The following is a 21,123-nucleotide window of genomic DNA, read 5'->3' as shown; positions in this document are numbered from 1 at the left end:
GATATCTGAGTGCTGATTCAAATTTTCATTGTCACTGATTTCTTCCTATTGTCTTGGAATGCTACAACCATGTATCACAGATACACGTTACATTGCAAGTTCAACATTTATGATCAGTTTTCACTGATATTTCATGTCATTTCATTGTTTCGTCCTCAGTCATGTATTCATTTCATTTCAGTGAATGTATTTCAACCGATATTTATATTCCTTGTGGCAGGGTAAGCCACAGTGCTCCACCAAATCCGTTCCCCAGTGATGCTATTCCCACATACCCCATTGGAGAACATCTGGTGTGGTTTCAAAAACAATAGGCGGAAGTATAAGTCACAACGGAAGTTTGAGGCAGATGTAGAGATACACAGCATATTGGTTTTCTTGGATTTTAAGTGTTTTCTTTAGTAATGCAAAGCGGAAACCCTCAATGCGCAATGGCTATGAAGCCAAGCTAACAAAGGCAGATTTTGGAGGGTGCAAGAGAGAGCTGAAGGAGAGGATGGACACCCAAATATTGAACAAGAAAATGTTTAACGCTACTGCTCTCAAAAAGATGATCTGGATTCAAGACCAAGTTGGGCATAAATTTTCACTAAACATTCATTACACTGTAGGTTTAGCATTTCTCCTCGATTTTCTTTGATATCATTACATCTTCATTGTTGTCATTCCCATAGATCTGTGGTGACATCCACCACCAGTATCGATACCAGCTGACATATTGACCACAGCAGCTATGGATATGGTTTACATTTAGCCTAAGTTCATGATCTTTGATCGCCAGTTTCCACGTGTTCCTTGAACAGTGGTTATGTGATAACATTTCTTGTACATGTTCAGTTTATTTTCACAGCAATGAAGTGTGGAGTACTTCCCCAATGTGTCTGTACATCGTTCTACTCGACACCAGCTACATGTTAATCCCATATTGGTTATTCAAGACCACAGTATATCTGCTGCATACGTAAGGAAAACACAAAACGACGCCAGGATAATGAATACCAGTGACCAACAGGAAATTTTTGAACCTTTCATTGGGCCCAACAGTGTTCTTCATGAACTACATGGTGCAACGAACAATTCGGGACACATCAAACAAGAAAGCGAGCGAAGTGACTTTTCCATTCTGCCATGTGTGCTCTAGAAACCCTTGTCCTTTGTGGCACCAGCTGCCTCAACACAACTCAATTGATCAAATCAACCCACCCCTTAGAGAGCACTGTCTGGAGCCAACACATGCAGGTCACCTTTCCATTCCACTGGATGCCTGTGTTCACATGCAATGAGACTTGGACCACCACATCAGGCTCTCAGGCAACAAATCCAGTCTTACCTAGTGGCAGAGCCCTGCTGGCCAAGCCATGACAGATCATTCACAGTTTCCCTACCATGCCACATACGAACAATGGGATTCCACACATCACTACCCCATGATATAATTAAATAGTAACCTACAGACACCTTCTCCAAAATACCTCACCGAGCGAGGTGGCGCAGTGGTTAGCACACTGGACTCGCATTCGGGAGGACGACGGTTCAATCCCGTCTCCGGTCATCCTGATTTAGGTTTTCCGTGATTTCCCTAAATCGCTTCAGGCAAATGCCGGGATGGTTCCTTTGAAAGGGCACGGCCGATTTCCTTCCCCATCCTTCCCTCACCCGAGCTTGCGCTCCGTCTCTAATGACCTCGTTGTCGACGGGACGTTAAACACTAATACCCTCCCGCCCCCCCCCCCCCCCCCCAAAATACCTCGACAGTGCCATGTACACCTCCTAGACTGTCTCCATTCTTAGTGGATGAACTCCATACTTGGATCACTCACTGAACCAATATTCACCACACACAACACGTTTGAAGAAGCATTGAAGTATTCGACTTTATTTTGTCATTTACGCAAACACATCACCATGATCAGCGACATCGTTCTGTCTTCACTTAAATTCAACAAGTTCGAGGGAACCCAACAAGCGTTGCTCCTAAGACTGTGCAAGACCCTTGACCAAGAAGTACTTCAAGCCATCCATGCAGAACAATTAAAGGGACACCCACCTGGGCAGTTGGACGACTGTGAAACCCTCATTAATGTGTGACATTTCTGGCAAACTGCCACGCCAAATCCAAGCTGTTTTAATATGCAACAAAGGACACCCATTGGACCATAAATTACAGTTAGCAGATTGCATATATGCTTTGCAAGAGGGCCTACCCTGCAACCATTGGCACTACATATTACAGGCAGCCATGTTGCACACCGAACTGACAGACAGTTTCTAAACGAAACTCACCCCTTCTGAGATTACCCAACGTGTGAGCACAGAGCAGCAGCATCCATAATGTCCTGTCTAGGAGACCACCACAGAACAGTACCGACCTCACTCAAGGTTCTCCAACACATCACGTGCATAGAAGCGGCGGTCATCTTCCTCCCTACCCAGCATGCCACGACTGACTGCTACAAAACGTGCTCAACAGTGCCGGAATAATAACAGATCTACATATTTCAGATTGTGACTCGGCGAAATCGGAGAAGTGAAGGGATTGGACAGGTTTATTCTTTCCTGAATAGTTTTCCCCCAAGTAGTAGGCATAATGGGGGGGGGGGGGGGGGGGGGGGGACTGATACCACCAAAGTTATAATATCCATGAATATTATCATCCACTTGGTATTTACTTGCACAATGTGAAGAAAAAGTTGGCATTATTCTGTACATTAAAATGACATGTGTTGTAGCTTTATCCTCTGGAAGATAGGATATAGGAAGATTTCCCATTTAATGTGTCAAAAACCTGCAAGTGAACGTCAAGGTGAAGTACTTTTTTGAGTGGCTTGCCGGACCCTCTTTCCTGCGTTCCAGGGAATTGGGCCTGTGTGACACTCAAAATGAAAACTTTGAAGCAAGGTGCCCAGCGATATCACGATATTTGCTCCCCCCGCCCCCAAATATGCATAATTGTTTGTTCTTCGCCGTCCTGTTTTGAGGCTGCTGCGTGAGTTTACAGTATAGCACTGCACTACACTTAACAGCAGCATACTGCAGATCATTTATGATTTTAGGAAGCACCCGTTCCAGAATGGGTAGACACTCATTTGGGAAAGATATCGGATATTGGTCGCTGGCGATAGAATTGTCAATGCAGGCATGTGAGATCCTATCCCCAAATGCACCTCGAATCGCAGAGTAACCTACAGCTGGTGCACGGTATACCTGATGCTAGTTGACACTAAAAGAATATGCCAAGAAACTGACTGCTGGTCGGTTTATTACTGTTAGTAGCCAATGTCAATGATCATGGCTAAGGCAATTGTGCTGTTGTCAATCTAGGACAGGATGATTGTCATAGACCTGGCTGACGTGGTATTGCTGCAAAACCACCTTGTGAGGATTCAAATATTCCTGTGGAAAAAAACCAAATAGGTAATTACTGTGCGATAATTCCAAACACAGTAGATAAGAACCATATGCAAACGAAAATAATTGTTGTACTTTTGTAAGATTTCACGAATGTCAGTACTGTATCACTCTGATTTCATCTCCTCATCAAGAGGTTGGCTGTTTGGTATGTTGTAGACTATACAGGGTGGTCCATTGATCGTGACCGGGCCAAATATCTCACGAAATAAGCGTCAAACGAAAAAACTACGAAGAACGAAACTTGTCTAGCTTGAAGGGGGAAACCAGATGGCGCTATAGTTGGCCCGCTAGATGGCGCTGCCGTAGGTCAAACGGATATCAACTGCGTTTTTTAAAATAGGAACTCCCATTTTTTATTACATATTCGTGTAGTACGTAAAGAAACGCAGTTGATATCCCTTTGACCTATGGCAGCGCCATGTAGCGGGCCAACCATAGCGCCATCTGGTTTCCCCCTTCAAGCTAGGCGAGTTTTGTTCATTGTAGTTTTTTCGTTTGATGCCTATTTCGTGAGATATTTGGCCCGGTCACTATCAATAGACCACCCTGTATACTTCAGCTCAGCATCACTATCTATGTCATTGACTGTGTCACACACTGCTACTCCAATCACGCGTCCGGCCATCCTGATTTAGGTTTTCCGTGATTTCCCTAAATCACTCCAGGCAAATGCCGGGATGGTTCCTCTTAAAGGGCACGGCCGACTTCCTTCCCCATCCTTCCCTAATCCGATGAGACCAATGACCACGCTGTCTGGTCTCCTTCCCCAAAACAACCAACCAACCACACTGCTACATATATACAGGGTGATTATAATTAAAGTTACACTTTCAAAACTCTGTAGAAATAACACCACTGGTCAGAATGACGTCAAATTGCAACGGAATATTATCGGAGAAGGGGGAAAACGTATGGCAGAAGAAAAAAATAGTGAGAAAATTGATCAATAGATGGCGCTGTATGTGTCAGAATACGTAAATGTAAACACCTGTTATGCGCACGACCCATTGAAGTTGGCATAAACATGCCACGTACACGGCTTTTCCTCCTTTCACATCCGCGATGTTCGCCATGATTGTCTCAGTGCAGGATCGCACTCTGCTTGTAAATCTGTATTGCAAGAATGATGACTGTGCACACGTCGCTCTACAGAAGTTCCGGACACTGAAGTGTTTGAAAAAAAGGCGTTGGTCCGATGACTACCGTGAGTCTGGAGAAAATGATTCCGAAATTCGAAAAGAGGGGTTCTTTTGTTTTGCAACCACGTAGAGGGAGGAAAAGAAACGATTCGACGTCAGTGGGAGCAGTGGCTACAGCAATGCAGGAGACGAGTAGTGGTGTACCAATGTTAAGCGCACGGAGTATTGCCCAAACATTGGACATACCTGTGAGCACGGTGCATAAAATCCTACTAAACATCCTTCTTTGGTATCCATCCAAAGTTACCCATGTGCACGAGTTGCTGCATGTTGACCTGCCAGCGAGACAGACCTTTGCTTTAGAATTTATTGTTCGCATGGAAGTGGATAATGATTAGCTGTGGAAGATTTTGTGGACAGACGAAGCCCACTTCCATTTGACAGGATATGTCAATACACAGAATTGTCGAATATGGGCCACGGAAAATCCACACGCAACACAACCAGTACCACTTCATCCTCACTTACCTGTACCGTTACTGGTAAGCACTATGGGTGTCTTTAGCGCAACAACGTCATTCCAGCTCTCCAACAGCGTGGATGTGTGGATGGGATCATTTTTATGCAAGACGGTACACTTCCGCACATTACAAATCTAGTTAAGCAGCAGCTGAAGAGCATGTGGGAAATGCTAGAATTATCAGCCGCCACTTCCCTACAGCCTGGCCGTAACGATCACCTGATCTTAATCCGTGTTACTTCTGGCTGTGGGGCTATCTGAAAGATGTTGGATTCAGTGTTCCGATTGCAAACTTAGTTGCATTGAAGGCACACATTAACAACATATTCTGAACGTGACCCTGGAAACAATTCGATCAGTTGTGGAACATGCTGCTTCTCGATTTCAACTTGTTGCAGAAAACGGGACAGCATACTGAACATGTTTTGCGTCAGCCACACGGAAATTAATAATCCGATTTGATTTTGATTGATGCTTTTTACGTGGTTTTTGGCCTCAGGACAATTAAAAATCGATGTGAGTGATGCTTTTTATGGGTTTGTGGCGTCAAGACAATTAATAACCCATTTTTCCCATTCAATGTGATACAACCTTGCCACGGTGGATGGGCTTACGTAAATAACACTATCACACCTGTAGACCCATGCACACTGAGTAGTACAGTTTGTTTAACGTCAAAAGTACGCCTTAGGCATTGTTGTAGGATTCATTTGTCATTTGTAGTCGACTACTATTAAATTATGATGCTTAAGCGTCATCTATTGCTACATTTTGTACTATTTATTTTTCTTATGCCATACGTTTTCCCCCTTCTCCAATATATTCCGTTGCAATTTGACGTCATTTTGACCAGTGGTGTTATATCTACAGCGGTTTGAAAGTTTAACTTTAACTATAATCACACTGTCTATAAACACTTATATTTATGATCCCAGCCCTATTCTTTCTTGGTGCTGGTTCAGCCATTGCAAACTGCCCACTGCCTCCAGAGTGCTTGTTATCTACATAAGGAACTTTAAAGTATTGTTCCCATCAGTGTGGTCGGCTTGCTGTCGTCTGTAACAAAAAAAAATCACAAAATGATGCCTATATTAAACAAATACATATACCCACAATGTCGTCATCCTGACAGAGATGTCTATGGCCCTCTTCACTATCGCCAGATCAATCACAAGGCTGCTTCATAGCACCTAATATTCAGCCTGAAACTGAAGTGAATTCAAGCCATGCAGCATGTCCTGATATGCCTTCCAAGGGGCTGAATGAAGGGAGGAGGTTGTATGCATGTGTATCTACCTCCCAGACGTATTGCGGGTGCATCCGTTTGTTAATATTCAGGGAGGATCCATCTGTGCAAAAATGTTCAGTATGGATCCACCCACATATGATCCAGAGTTGTGTCTAGAAATGGATCCACCTCCAGTAAATCCGGGAGGTAGGGTGGGTTCCCCTGGGAAGGTGTCACGCAAAACAGCATAACTGAACTGTGTGTGTTTACAACAAAATAACATACATTAACACTCTATTCCCACAGCCATCCATGTATGTGCATGTATTTTAACGTTGTCTTTGGCACTTAATGATATGTGTTTTGACTTTGGAAGAAGTATAGGTAGTAGATACGCTGCCTGGACTAGGACTCTGTTCTCAGTTGGATGGTAAAAATAGCAGTCCCTACCTGACAATGTAAGCGTTAAGAGCATACAGGGGATAGGCAAAATAATGTGAATAGTGGTATAATGGGATGGTTGTGTTTGATGGTCAACAGTGGAGGTAAGGCACGTGTCACGCTGTACTGTGCATGTTCAGTACAGACGAGGCGTCAGAAGTGGGCTGTTTACGAGCAGTGTGCATTTCGTACTTGCATTCAGAGGCCGAGGTCGGTGTGCAATGAAAGACGTAACAGAGATTCAAAGAGGGCATACTGTGGAGGCCCGCTTAGCTGAAGCACCAGCAACCAAGATAGCCAACTTACTCAATGTTTCAAGAGCAACTGTTTGAACAGTCAAGACAGCGTACACAAAACATGGAAAGACATCATCGCGTAAATGTAATAGTGGGAGCAAATCAAAACTAAATGACAGAGATTGTCGTATGCTAAAACGAATCGTGTCGAACAACACAAAACTACGGTGGCTAAAGTAAGTGCAAAACTCAATAGCCATCTTCAAGACCCCGTAGCTATTGACACTGTCCGCCGAGAACTCCACAAAGCGAATATTCATGGCCGAGCTGCTATATAGAAAACCACTAGTGACGACAACCAACGCAAAGAAGCGTAAACCATGGTGTCAGTACCATAAATCCTGGACAGCTGATCAATGGAAATACGTCATGTGGTCCGACGAGTCAACGTTTTCTTTATTTCCAACATCGGGTCGGGTTTACGTCTCGAAAATGCCAAAAGAAGCCTACAATCCTGATTGCTTGATTCTGGTGCTCCCATCATTACGCTCAAAGGCCGTGTTACAGCCAACAGTTATGTGAACATGTTTCAAATGTTGTTCCTCAACAATGATGTCATATTTCGGAACTATAAGGCACCCAACCATACAGCCTGTACAGTACAATCGTATTATGAGGAGCATGAAACTGAACTGCAGCGTCTTCCCTGCCAGCTCAGTCCCCAGACTTCAACATTTATCCAACCCCCTCCCTCGTCACTACATGAGTTAGAAGAGGCTCTGGTCAAAGAGTGACATAACATTCCACTGAAGACTATATGATCATTTTATGCCAGTATTCCAAGAAGAATCGCACCTGTATTATGGGCAAACGGGGGTCCAACCCCTTATTAATAAACCATTCACAAGTAAGTACAGGTGTTCACATTATTGTGCTTATCCCCTATATATACACTTGCACATTTACGTTAGAACATGCAAACATCTGAAAATATGGAAGAATAATAAAAATGTCAAAAATACCGTAAAATCTGGATATGACATCGTCATACAAGAGACCTGTATTAATATGTAGGAAGTAATCGAAATTTTTTGACGTACACACTTGATTCAAGTGTCAGGTAACTTGAATGCAAACTTCCAAGATCCTGCAACTTTTCTCAATGCCGATCAAGATGTTTTGGAGAAGGCGCTCCCTAAAAGTGTCAACGACCTGCAGTACCCTGAGGCAGAACCCTGATTATTCAGTCCAAGTATGTAGTGGGGATGTTGATGGTAGCAAGCAATACAATGAAGACCATTAGCACGTTGTGCTGAAAAAAGAAGTTAAGCATGAAGTAGTTGAACCTCTCTGTCTTTTAAAATACCTGGCCAGGAACGTCCCAAACTTGTAGATTTGTTGTTACTCTCCAAGGGTGAGAAACAACACTACATGTGGATCAAAATCATGCCCTGCCTACTTTCCTCCCAATTGAGTAAAAAAGACCATAAACAACATTTTTGCTGTAGATGCCTCAACCATTTACCACTACTGAGGTTCTAGAAAGGCATCTCATTGACTGATCAAGCCAGGAACCACGAGATGGGTGCTCTCTGAGCTAAAAAAAGTTGTGTGGGAAACTGATGGAATTGATCACAACAATATCCTCATGACCAACTCGCATGAGAATGATGCCTTGTATGGGCAGGCAGTTGACTGTCATATTTGCGGGCTGCCATTGGATAGACAAGCGGAAAATTAATTAGAGACCATAGTCATTTTATGGGGAAGTTCCATGGTGCAGCTCACTATGCATGCAACTTGGAAGTACCAACTGCCACATCACATACGCATTGTCTTTTACCATTTCAGTGGGTATGATTCCCAGTTTCTCATTCAGCACTTGGGTGATTTCGCTTTGAAAGATGATATGGCCAGTGTTATTTCTGATACCATTTTAAAGTACATTCCTTTACCCAAGAGAATCACGTCAAACATAACTGTCCGTTTCCTGGACTCACTTTGCTTCATGCACGCATCTCTTCAAAAACTTGCTGAGAAGATGCATCAGGAGGCTATGGATATCAGCAGAGCCATATATTCCACTGGTGCAAAGTTTCAGCTTGTTATGAAGAAGGGGGGTCTTTCTATACCAATACTTGGATTCGATGGAGAGACTCCAGAAAACCACATTGCCAGACATAACCACGTTCTCCAGTAAAGTAATAGGCACCGCCATGGTGTGTGCGGAGTATGAGCTTACAGAAAATGTTTGGCAGGAGCTCGACAGCCCTGAGTTAAGAGAATATACTACATTATATATGATCACCAGTGTAAAGCTGCTCACAGACATCTTTAAGAAATTCTGGAAAGTATGCCTGGGCACATACTGTCTGAATCCTGCCTTCCATTTCCCCATGCCAGGGCTTTTGTGGGATGCATTCTTAAGGAAGACACTTGCCAACATCAAACTATTGACCAGTGTTAACAGGTTACTCTCTTTAAAAGCGGGATTCACAGGTATGCCAAGGCGAATATCCTGCGAATAAATGAGGACGAGTACAAGTCATTTGATGATTGAAGTTCAATCTTTACTTGGATGTAAACAACATTTATGAGTAAACCACGCAACAAAGTATATCATTTGGAGGGTTCCAATGGATGTGCAAAGAGGAAATCGCCAGATTAAAGGAAAAGATCCATGATGTGGTTGTGGATGTTGGTGAGTTATATGTTCTGGCATATCCCATATGATGCGTGCAGCGACTTCTTGCTGTGTCTGGAGCACCTAGTTCCACGAAATGGTTCCATCTTGAAGGTGTTGACAGCGCTGTGGATTAAGCAGAGATATATCAGCACTACAGAAATCTGCAGCAACATCTCAGGATTGGGATGGAACTTGTTAGTATCACCTGCAGCATTTCTCTCAATTAGCATTTCTGGATGAAGGAGTTCATTGTGTGTGATTTCGAAAAAGATTTTCACAAATTAATGAATAATTCAATTTTTGGAAAAACAAAGGAAAATAATGTAGACTATCGCGAAATTCATTTGCTTATTGGTGGAATGGGCGTTTGGCACAAGAGATTACGTTTCCTGGCCAAATTTGAACCAGACCACCACCTTCAGTGAAGGACTAGTTGCTGTGGAGATGGCAAATGTTTCATTGCAGTTCACGAAGCCTGTCTGTATCAGTATGTATGTTCTGGACCTCTCCAGACTCCAGATGTACAAATTCCACTGTGAGTCTGTGAAGCCAAACTTCTCCAATCCCAAATTACTTTATATGGATACAGACAGTGTTATGTACTGGGTGAAAGGCTGCAATCTGTATGAAGTAATTAGGTACAATCATGCCGAATTTAATACGTCTGGATATGCGGCCGATAGTGCATTTGGAATAATACTGTAAAACAAGAAGCTCATTGTCCTGATGAAAGACGAGGCGAATGATACACAGATTGTGGAGTTTGTGGGGTGCAGTTAGAAAATCTATGCATGCTATATAGATGCAGGTGCTACCTAGAGGTTGGCTGTTGGTGTGGATCACGCAGTTTCAAAGCCTCTGGCAACTGAGGGCATTGGGCTGCTCCATGTATGATGTGCGAGGTGATCTGTCGATTGCAAGGTACTGGGTACGTTCTGCACTGCAGCTGAAAGTAGGGCTCTCACGGCATGATGATAAACGGTTCATCTGTGAGGATTTGATTGGAACCCTCCTGTCTTCAAACCAAGCACTGAATGATTTTTTTTATTTGTAAATAGTGGATGTATGTGCGAGCATGTGTAGAACAGTTGGATGAATCACTTGTCAGAGTCGTGTGTGTGTGTGTGTGTGTGTGTGTGTGTGTGTGTGTGTGTGTGTGTGTGTGTGTGTGTGTGTGTGTGTGTGTGAACAGTGTGCAAGTGCAGCTATTGATATAAACTCAAATGACTGTAAATAAAGAACACACTGTCTGTATAAGAACAGCTTTGTAAAATAAAAGAATTGTTAATCAGCAACAAATTATCGTAAAAACATATTGCAAAAAGTTACAAAATTGTTTATAATGAACTATTAGTTAATTTTTTATTTCATAGTTACTATTTCCAAACCCTATCAGTAAAGAATTATTCCTTACAACAAACTTCTGCCCATGAGGCACAGACCTCCAATGCAGACGCCTACAAGTGGCCTTCAGAGTTGAGATAGTTACAAAGGATAAGAAGGGGGAGGAGGGGAAGTTCGAATCTTATTGGTCCAGGGGAAGGGTAGCATTTCCCTTTATTTTAATCTGCTCCCATTGGTCCAGAGGTCTCCCATCAATTTTATATCATATGACCAGTATCAAGTTACGTCATGGCCTTGCAGAATTGCTTAAAGTGTATAGGTAGGACAAGGATTCCCCTGTATAACCTATAATATATGTCGCACAGTTGCCTAACGTGGTAGTTTTCCTGGATGACCATGATTAAATGCCGGTGATTCCCTGGCAGGAGGGGAGTTGAAGCGTCCTCGATTGTAAGTCACCAAAGTGTGTGCCGTGACACCAGAAGCATAAGCCCTACCTCCCTAAGATAAGTGACCTTGAGATAAGCCAGACTGGTTCTGATAACCTACTGCTTATCAGTTACGACATTATCATATCATCCGATGTGCGAGTTGCCTGTCCCCCCTTGCTCCTGAGAGCTTCTCTATGTTGTTAAAAATATCGTTCTGTTTAAAATATAACATATTTCCTTCAATATTTGGTTTATTTCCCTCTTGAATCATTTACGAAATAGGAGTTGTCGCATCTTATGTGACTCGCCCAATAATATTTATTAATTTTTATTTATTCCACTTGGCAAGGTTAAGGCCTTCAGACCCTCTATTACATCTAACATTAGAATCTGCGTGGTCCACAGGTAATGTAAAAGATGTTTCAGAATTCCTCTTACACAGTTATAGGTGCTATAGAGAGGACTCAGGACGGCAATATCTGGTACCGTACTAAGCTCATGTCCAGAAATGCGCCATTTGGAAGATAAACGACTGTGAATGATGGAATACAATACAGATTGACAGAGGTTGGTGTCCTGCATCACATGATGTCCTTTATAATGTGTGCATGTACATCAGTTGCCATTGAGTGACTGAGAAAGTCGGTGCTTACACGTTTCTGAACATGGTGCTCATTTATGGTGAAAGTGGACAAAATGATCGACTAGCACAATAGCTGTATCAAGAATGATTTCTGAGTTGTGCCCGTCTATCACATACCACTTTTGCAAGATTGGAACAATGCCTTCAGGAAACTAACACCTTCAAGGCTATTGGGGCCAACTGTGGATGTGGCTAGACGCACCACACCAGTGATGTTGTGGAAGAAGTCGTCCAACTGGTCGACCAGAAGCTGTCAATGAGCACCTGCAACATCGCAGGTTTTATGGATATATCCCAGAGAGATATCTGATGATTTCACCATGAACAGCAACTTCGCCCATACCACCATCAGAGGGTGCAGTCCGTGGGTCCAACTGATTTTGTGCCGACTGCCGATTACTGCACATGGTGCCTACACCGTTGTGTTGACGTTCCAGACTTTCCTCAGACCATTCTTTTCACAGATGAAGTAAATTTCACAGACGAGGGTCTGTGCAACCATCGTGACACCCACATTTGGAATGAGGACAAACCTCATACCACACATCCCAATGGATTTCAGCATTATTTTGGTATTAATATGTGGGCTGGTGTTATCAGTGGTCATCTGATTGGTCTGGGCATTCTGCCACTCTATCTAATAGGTCACAGCTGTTTGGTCTTCTTGCAAGACATATTGGTGCGGCATTTGCAGGACGTGCCATTACATATCCGTCACACGATGTGGTTACAGCGTGATGGTGTGCCAGCCACTTCTGATGCGATATCCACCAGCACTTCACCAAACATTCAGGGACAGGTGGATATGTAGTGGTGTACCGATTTGTCGGCCACCAAGATGGTCAGATTTAAGACCTCTGGACTTTTACCTGTAGGACTGATGAAGAGTTGTTTACAAGACTCCTATGGAGTCACAGGAGGATCTCCTTGCCAGTGTAATAACTGTAGCAGAAGTCTTTCAGGACACTCCAGAAGTTTTGGACTTAGTGTATGTGAACATTGTTGAAAGGTACACTCTCTGCAACGAAATTGTGGATCGCCACTTCAAGCATGTGTTGTATAGTTCATAGAGGTAAATATCGGCTTATGCGTGTGCAGCGTATCTTTTGACATTCTTTCAAAATCGTTTATCTTCCAAACGGCGCATTTCCGGACATGGATTTATCACCATATGTTGCTGTTCTGATAACCTACTATAACTATAACTATAACTGCATAACAGGAATTCTGAATCACCTTGTTAATAATAATAATAATAATGACACATGGTGTAATGATTATGTAGAATTTAAGAAATGTTACTCTTATTAACATTAAGCAATTTCCTTATGATCTTCTTGTCAAATGTGGATAGAAACTGCTAACAGAAACGTATGATAGTAGTGCAGAAGGAACCGATATGGAGATCAACTTGAGTGGTCAGAGGAGGAGCAAGTAATAATAAGGTAAGATTAGCAGAAGGAATGGAAAGAAGGAAACAAATAGAAAGTGATGAGAAAAGCATAGAGAGAGAAACTAAATCAATGATAAAAGATAAAGTTTTAATCTCCTGTTGAAGCAGAGTAGTCTTGAATAAGGTGCAAGTTACACTGTAGTTATTCCATAGTTGTATGGCTAAAATGAAGAAGTAGATGGAAAAAGGAATAGTGTTCTGCAAAGGTACAATCAAGATTCGGGACATATCTGTTCTGGTATTGCTGTAGTGAAATAATGATTGATATTTGATATGCAAAGAGAGGTATTGAGAACCTTATTGACTAAGAAACCGATGAAGTAAACAAAGTGTGTGAAAATCACGTCGCTTATCCCTTCCCATCCAACCTAAATGTAGGAAGGACTGATATGAAATAAACAAATGTTGCACATATAGTCACGCAAGAATTCATTATTTAGCTGTAGTTGTCAGGTTTTTAACTATTTCTGCCACGCTGAACTACACCATAGTCATAAAGATTTGGGAGGGCTAAATACTGGACTTTTTGTTGTGCATAATTTAAAGTGGATATATGTTTCATGATTTCTGGATTGCATGTTTAGATGCTCCTCCAAGGCCAACGTCTTTTACTATTTTTCGAAACAGTAACTGGGAGCATAGATGACATATCATTGATATACAACGATAAAATAAATGTACCAAGGCTGAAGCCCTGCAGATTCCAGAGAGCACACTTCTCTCTGATAACTTCTCCAAATTTACAGGTTACTCGTTGACTTTTTTTATGAGATAGCTTCTTAATCACAGTACTGCACTGTTTGAGAAATTCAGCTGTTTCATTTTAATAATGAATATACTGAAATCAACCGTATCAAAATCCTTCCTGAAATAAAGTGCTGTTAAAGTGGTATCTTCATAACTGTCGTGGCATATTTGATACCATCAGTCACTTTGATTAATGCAGGTGTTCTAATATGGTATTATCGGAAGCCTGATTGATATCTGTCGTGAATGTTGTAAGTTTTGACGTAATCTGTCACTGTCCATGAACAATGTACTACAAGGCTTTAGAGACCGCATGTAATATGCTGACTGGCGTACAGTCATCTGGTGATTTTGGGTTGTCATTCACATCATTGTTGGGTATTTGTTGATCTAAGCTTGTTTCCACTGTGTAGAACATGTACCACTAACAAGGCAAAGATTGATGATGTCTGTGAGTTCTGATTAATAGGATCAACAAAGTTTTTAATTATACCTATGTGCACTCCGTCATTATCTCCATCCATCCTCAGAAGGGATTCTCATGTTTGCTTTCTGTACTGTCTGTGTAGAAATATGTTCTAACCGTAACATACGTCTGTTGAGAAGGTGTTATCTCGTGGATGATAATTTATCGCAACTTAAGAAATGAATGCGTTTGAGAATAAATCGTTTAATTTCTACAGAGTCTTGAAAAGTATCAGATTTTGCTTTTCCATGCCAAAGCTGCATAGTTTTATCCACAGTGTTGCCGGATTCGACATGCTGCATTTAAGAGCGGTCATACCTGATTTTGGGATTGCAAACATTTAGCTTCGCTTTGTTTCGCTGTTTCCGGTGTACTTAATATAATTCAGGAGTTGGATTGCACTTGAATCTTTTATGTGCAATATATGTGTCTTCGTTATACGGTATAGTTCTATAGTCAGTCATGGAGCAGAAGCACTCTTTACTTTGAAAGAATGTTTAGGGACATGTCTGTCATATAATCCTGTAAGTCTGCGACTTAATTCCCTGACTTTACCGCCTAGTGTCGGCTCATTTCTTATATCCTCTCATGGGATATCTTAACAGTCCCTCTGTGGGAGATATAGTTAACTTGCTTTACGTTTCTGCATGTTGACAGATGAGATTTTTCTCTGGTGATCTGCAATCGGTACATTAAGAATATCACACGATGAACAGAAAGTTCTTGAGTGGAAGTGTGCCATGAATAACTTTATCTGCCCTCTTTCTTTATTTTACGTCTTTCAGGGTGTGGCCGTGTGGCGTTTGATGGGTAGGATCCAGAGGCACAATACTCGTATTATTAGAATGAAACAGTCTCCTTAAAATCTTGGCAGAGCGATATTTTAATTGCAGGTTTATATTTGTGTCTCCTGTAACGGTTGCATGTTCGTACTACGACACAAGCGAGGACACAGCTGACTTTAAAGGATGATAAAGCACCGATTTTGGGCGATTTGTAGATTACTGCAATTAAAAGTTTCTGATTAGATACCTTTTTTTCGGGAAAGAAGAACTCTGCTTCTCTTTCAACATTTGCATCATATGCTCTTAGTACATTGCATTAGTATTAAGTGGAATTTGCATACACCAATCCAAAATTCTGAAAAATTATAGAAGAATTGGTTATTAAGGTATTCTTTTACTTTGTTTCGATTATATGGATATTTTATGATCTGCACAGTCGAAGATGTTGACAAGGTCAGAGAAGATGATAAAATGGTAATACTTTTTGTTTAATTCCATCAGTACTGAGTTTGTCTGATCGTACATTGCTTTCCCCGAACAGAATCCTTTATAGAAGATTTGGTCAGTGATTAGAAGTTAATCAGAGGATTGCTTCCATAACTCCACAACACTGGCGTCAACAGTGTAATGGAACAATTATTTCTGTCTTTCCTAAGACCGTCTTGAAAACAGGAATCATGTGTCCCTGTTTCCACTCGCTGGGAACACTTCTTTCTTGCAGAGTCCTACGATAAAATGCTACTATCACATAATCTATATAGAATCATACACGTATCCCTTCAAGACCAGGCGTCTGTCGTCTGTTGAGCGATTTTAATTGATTTTATTCTACGCTCACATGTCCCAATATCTATCATTTTGTTATTCATGGCACGATTTAAGGTAGGAAGAACTGGTCAGTGGTTAGAAGTTAATCAGAGGACTGCTTCCACATTTCCACAACACTGACGTCAATCATCTAAAGGAACAATTATCCTACATCTACATCTACATTGATACTCTGCAAATCACATTTAAGTGCCTGGCAGAGGGGGCATCGAAGCACCTTCACAATTCTCTATTATTTCCAATCTCGTATAGCGCGCGGATAGAACGAACATCTATGATTTTCGGTACGAGCTCTGATTTCACTTTTTCTATCATAGTGACAGGTTCTCCCTATGTAGGTCGGTGTCAACAAAATATTTTCGCATTCGGAGGAGAAAGTTGGTGATTGGAATTTCGTGAGAAGATGCCGTCGCAACGAAAAACTCCTTTCTTTTAACGATGTCCAGCCCAAACCGTGTATCATTTCAGTGACACTCTCTCCCCTATTTCGCGATAATACAAAACGTGTTGCCCTTTTTTGAACTTTTTCGATGTACTCCGCCAATTTTATCTATTAAGTATCTCAAACCGCGCAGCAGTATTCAAGAGGACGGACAAGCGTAGTGTAGGCAGTCTCCTTAGTAGATCTGTTACATTTTCTAAGTGTCCTGCCAATAAAACGCAGTCTTTGGTTAGCCTTCCCCAAAACATTTTCTGTGTGTTCTTTCCAATTTAAGTTGTTCGTAATTGTAATTCCTAGGTATTTAGTTGAATTTACGGCCTTTAGATTTGACTGACTTTATCGTGTAACCGAAGTTTAACGAATTCTTTTTAGTACTCATGTGGATGACCTCATCCTTTTAGTTATTTAGGGTCAACTGCCAATTTTCGCACCATACAGATATCTTTTCTAAATCGTTTTGCAATTTGCTTTGATCTTCTGATGACTTTTATTAGTCGCTGAACGACAGCGTTATCTGCAAACAACCTAAGACGGCTGCTCAGATTGTCTCCCAAATCGTTTATATAGATAAGGAACAGCAAAGGGCCTGTAATACTACCTTGGGGAACGCCAGAGATAACTTCTGTTTTATTCGATAACTTTCCATCAATTACTACGAACTGTGATCTCTCTGACTGGAAGTCACAAATACAGTCACGTAACTGAGACGATATTCCATAAGCAAGCAATTTCACAAAAAGCCGCTTGTGGGGCACAGTGTATATTTTCCTATGACACTCTTGTGTCCCTTTTCTCCACTCTCTTGGAACACTTCGTTCTTGCAGTGTCCTACGATAAAATGCTGCTTTCACATAATCTATATAGAATCATACAGGTATCCCTTCAAGACCAGTTGCCTATCCTGTGTTGAGTGATTTCAATTGATTTTATTCTACACTCACATGTCCCTACATCTGTCATTTTGTTATTCATGATACAATTTAAAGCAGGAACTCTTGTACGATATTCCTCATTGTCATTGAAATAATTTTATGAAATTGAATTCAGCAAGTCAGCCATCTCTGTATCATTTTTCGTTTCTATGTCACTGTGATCACTTAGCACCTGAGTAGCTTACGTTGACAAGTAAACTGAGTACATATAAGACCATAATTTCGTTGGATTTTCACTTTTGCATTCACTGAACACTTCTCTCATTATTCTCTTTACACTCGTTTTGGCTTCAATTTTAATGTGGCAGCAAGCAGTGGCTGCTGTTGTATAAGAGCACAAGAGCATGTGAACAACTTGCGGGTTTATTGGTTATTTTTCTTTGAATGCTGGTAAACGTAATGTAGATGCGGTAACCTGAAATACATGGCGCTAAATCTACCGCGCTACGCTACATTGCTACTCCTCTGGACTCTGTGAAGCTTGGCATCAGGGTCGCGAGCACACGTATAGTAGTGCACGTTTTACGGACCTTTTGCGCATGCGCGACTGTTATGACGCAATTGCCATATGGGCCAAATACATACAGATTTGATAAACAACGTGCACAGTAAACATTTTACTAAAGTTTTATTTCAATTCTAATGGGTGTTAGCACAGTGCAGCTATCACTTACCATTTTACTACAAGTTTACTTCAAGGCCACCAGATGGTAGCACACTGCAGCAATTTTATCTCAGTCCGCTCGGCATAAATCCCGCAAGACATTAGCACATTCCTCAGATATGCCAATTCACTCACTACATAGTAAAATTAGATCGGACTTCAAAATATGTTATATTTATACTGATAGAGAAATCTGTTTTGTGAGATTATGAATGAGATAGAATATACTAAGTTTTGGAGTTTATCATGTAGTAATCTATTTGAGGCGCTGAGAACCATAAAGCCCATCATCGTTGATTGTGAGACTGTAGCACTTATTCATGCTCATGACATCTGTTGATTTTATGGGGGGTCACGTTTATCTGTGCTGTAAGCCCATAATATATATGTGAATATTCACGAACAGCTGTCTCACTGGTTTCCCTGATATCCACCTAAATGTGCCTTTGGTCCATATGTTTCTCAGCGCCTCATTTGTATTCTAATCAAGTGACCATGTTAGCACACAGTACTACTTGAATTTAATCAGTTCCACAAACGGTAGTTTGTTTTTGAATTTGGTTGTTTACTGTGCATAAATCAGCTTTCGTGTGCGGTTTCAGCATGAAATCTGTTGAATCTTTTTTAAGCGTTACCAGAAAAGAAAACTACCAGGAAAAGTTAGCCGCAAAGTAGCTAGGGTCTCCCAGACCAGATTCGTTGACTGAGGAAGCGATGACATCAAACAAGCGAACATTCAACAAAGAAGTGTATAATAAGCATAAGATGTGTGAATGTAATGTCTGATTTTCAGCCCGGAAGTTGATTCGTTAACTAATTTGTATAAATGTGTTGGGAATCTTGTACATTTGCCCAAAAAAATAAAAAGCTTGAAAACTTCCTCTTACACAAAATGCGAAACGGAGAGTAGCGAAAGTTTAAACATTATTTAGTTCTTGCCCGAAACTGTATTAATTCAGTACAAAACAACAGAATTAAAAAAGGCTTTCTTTTTTAGACAAGTTATGCATATTATTATTATTAATTCTTTCCTTTCTCAGACGGTACCTATCATTCCATTAATAGTCATACCTCTTAGGTGTAGCTTGAAACATGCTTGTAGCATAGAATAAAATCAGTATCTGTCTTCTATGCTGCTATTTAAAGGCAATCGTTGTTTACGTTATTACCAAAAATCTCGAAAGTACTTTACCGATTAACTTCAAATTTTTAGACAATACCCTAACCACTTTTTGAACGACAAGGAACATGGTTTCTGTTAAAACTGACTGAGAGAAAGAAAATGCTGAGCCGTGAAAATGTATGATTTCCATTTCTCGCAGTCATTTTCAACTGTAAGCCATTAGACAAATTGATTTGTCCCATGTACACTGAAGAGCTAAAGAAACTAGTACACCTACCTCATATCGCGTAGGGCCTCCGCGACGACGCAGAAGTGCCGCAACACGACGTGGCATGGACTCGACTAATGTCTGAAGTAGTGCTGGAGGGAATGACACCTTGAATCCTGGAGGTGTGTCCATAAATCCTTAAGAGTACGAGGGGGTGGAGATCTCTTCTGGACAGCACGTTCCAAGGCATCCCAGATATGATCAATAATGTCCCTGTCTGCGGAGCTTGGTGGCCAAAGGAAGTGTTTAAATTCAGAAGAGTGTTCCTGAAGCCACTCCGTAGCAATTCTAGACGTGTGGGATGTCGCATTGTCCTGCGGGAATTGCAAAAGTCCGTCGGAATGCACAATGGGCATGAATGGATGCAGATGATCAGACAGGATGCTTACGTACGTGTCACCTGTCAGAGTCGTATCTAGACGTATCAAGCGGTCCCATATCAATCCAGCTGCTCACGCTCTACACCATTATAGAGTCTCCACCAGCTTGATAAGTCCCCTACTGACATACAGGCTCCATGGATTCGTGATGTTGTCTCCACACCCGTACACGCCCATCCACTCGATACAATCTGAAACGAGACTTGTTAGTCCAGGCAACATGTTTTCTGTCATCAACAGTCCAATGTCGGTGTTGATGGGCCCTGGCGAAGCGTAAAGCTTTGTTTGGTTCAACCACCAAGAGTAGACGAGTGGTCCTTCAGCCGAAAACCCATATCGATGATGTTTCATTGAATGGTTCGCACCCTGACACTTGTTGATGGCCTAGCAATGAAATCTGCAGCAATTTGCGGAAGGGTTGCGCTTCTGACACGTTGAACGATTGTCTTCAGTTGTCTTGGGCCCCATTCTTGCAGGATCTTTTTCCGGCCGCAGCGATGTCGTAGATTTGAGTTTTTATCGGCTTCCTGCTATTCACGGTTCTCGTGAAATAGTCATACGGGAAAATCCCCGCTACCTCGTAGATGCTGGGTCCCATCGCTCGTGCGCTGACTATAACACCACTTTCAAACTCACTTAAATCTTGATAACCTGCTATTGTAGCAGCAGTAACCGATATAAGAACTGCGCCAGAGGTTTGTTGTCTTATATAGCCGTTGTCGACCGCAGCCCCGTATTCTGCCTGTTTACATATCTCTGTATTTGAATACCCATGCCTTTACCAGTTTCTTTGTCGCTTCAGTGTATCTTCCTTCTTCTTATGCACAAGGTGTTTAGAAAGAGTCTGAAAAGCTTGTAAGGCTATTACAGAGTAGGTTGAGCTGAGAAATAACTGTTAAGAAAAAATATTCGATACGTTGAGCTTTTTCCGAGTTAATTACCATTGAAGTTAACCA

General features: G+C 41.6%; 1 protein-coding gene across 1 annotated transcript in view; it reads left to right on the top strand.

Moving 5' to 3' along the window:
- LOC126483695 (uncharacterized) overlaps positions 1-21,123 on the top strand; it is a 436,703-nt gene that overhangs the window by 34,762 nt on the left and 380,818 nt on the right. The gene's annotated exons all lie outside the window — the stretch shown is intronic.

This window comes from Schistocerca serialis, chromosome 6, assembly GCF_023864345.2.
Source record: "Schistocerca serialis cubense isolate TAMUIC-IGC-003099 chromosome 6, iqSchSeri2.2, whole genome shotgun sequence".
Lineage (NCBI taxonomy): Eukaryota > Metazoa > Arthropoda > Insecta > Orthoptera > Acrididae > Schistocerca > Schistocerca serialis.
This window is presented reverse-complemented; position numbering and strand designations above follow the sequence as displayed.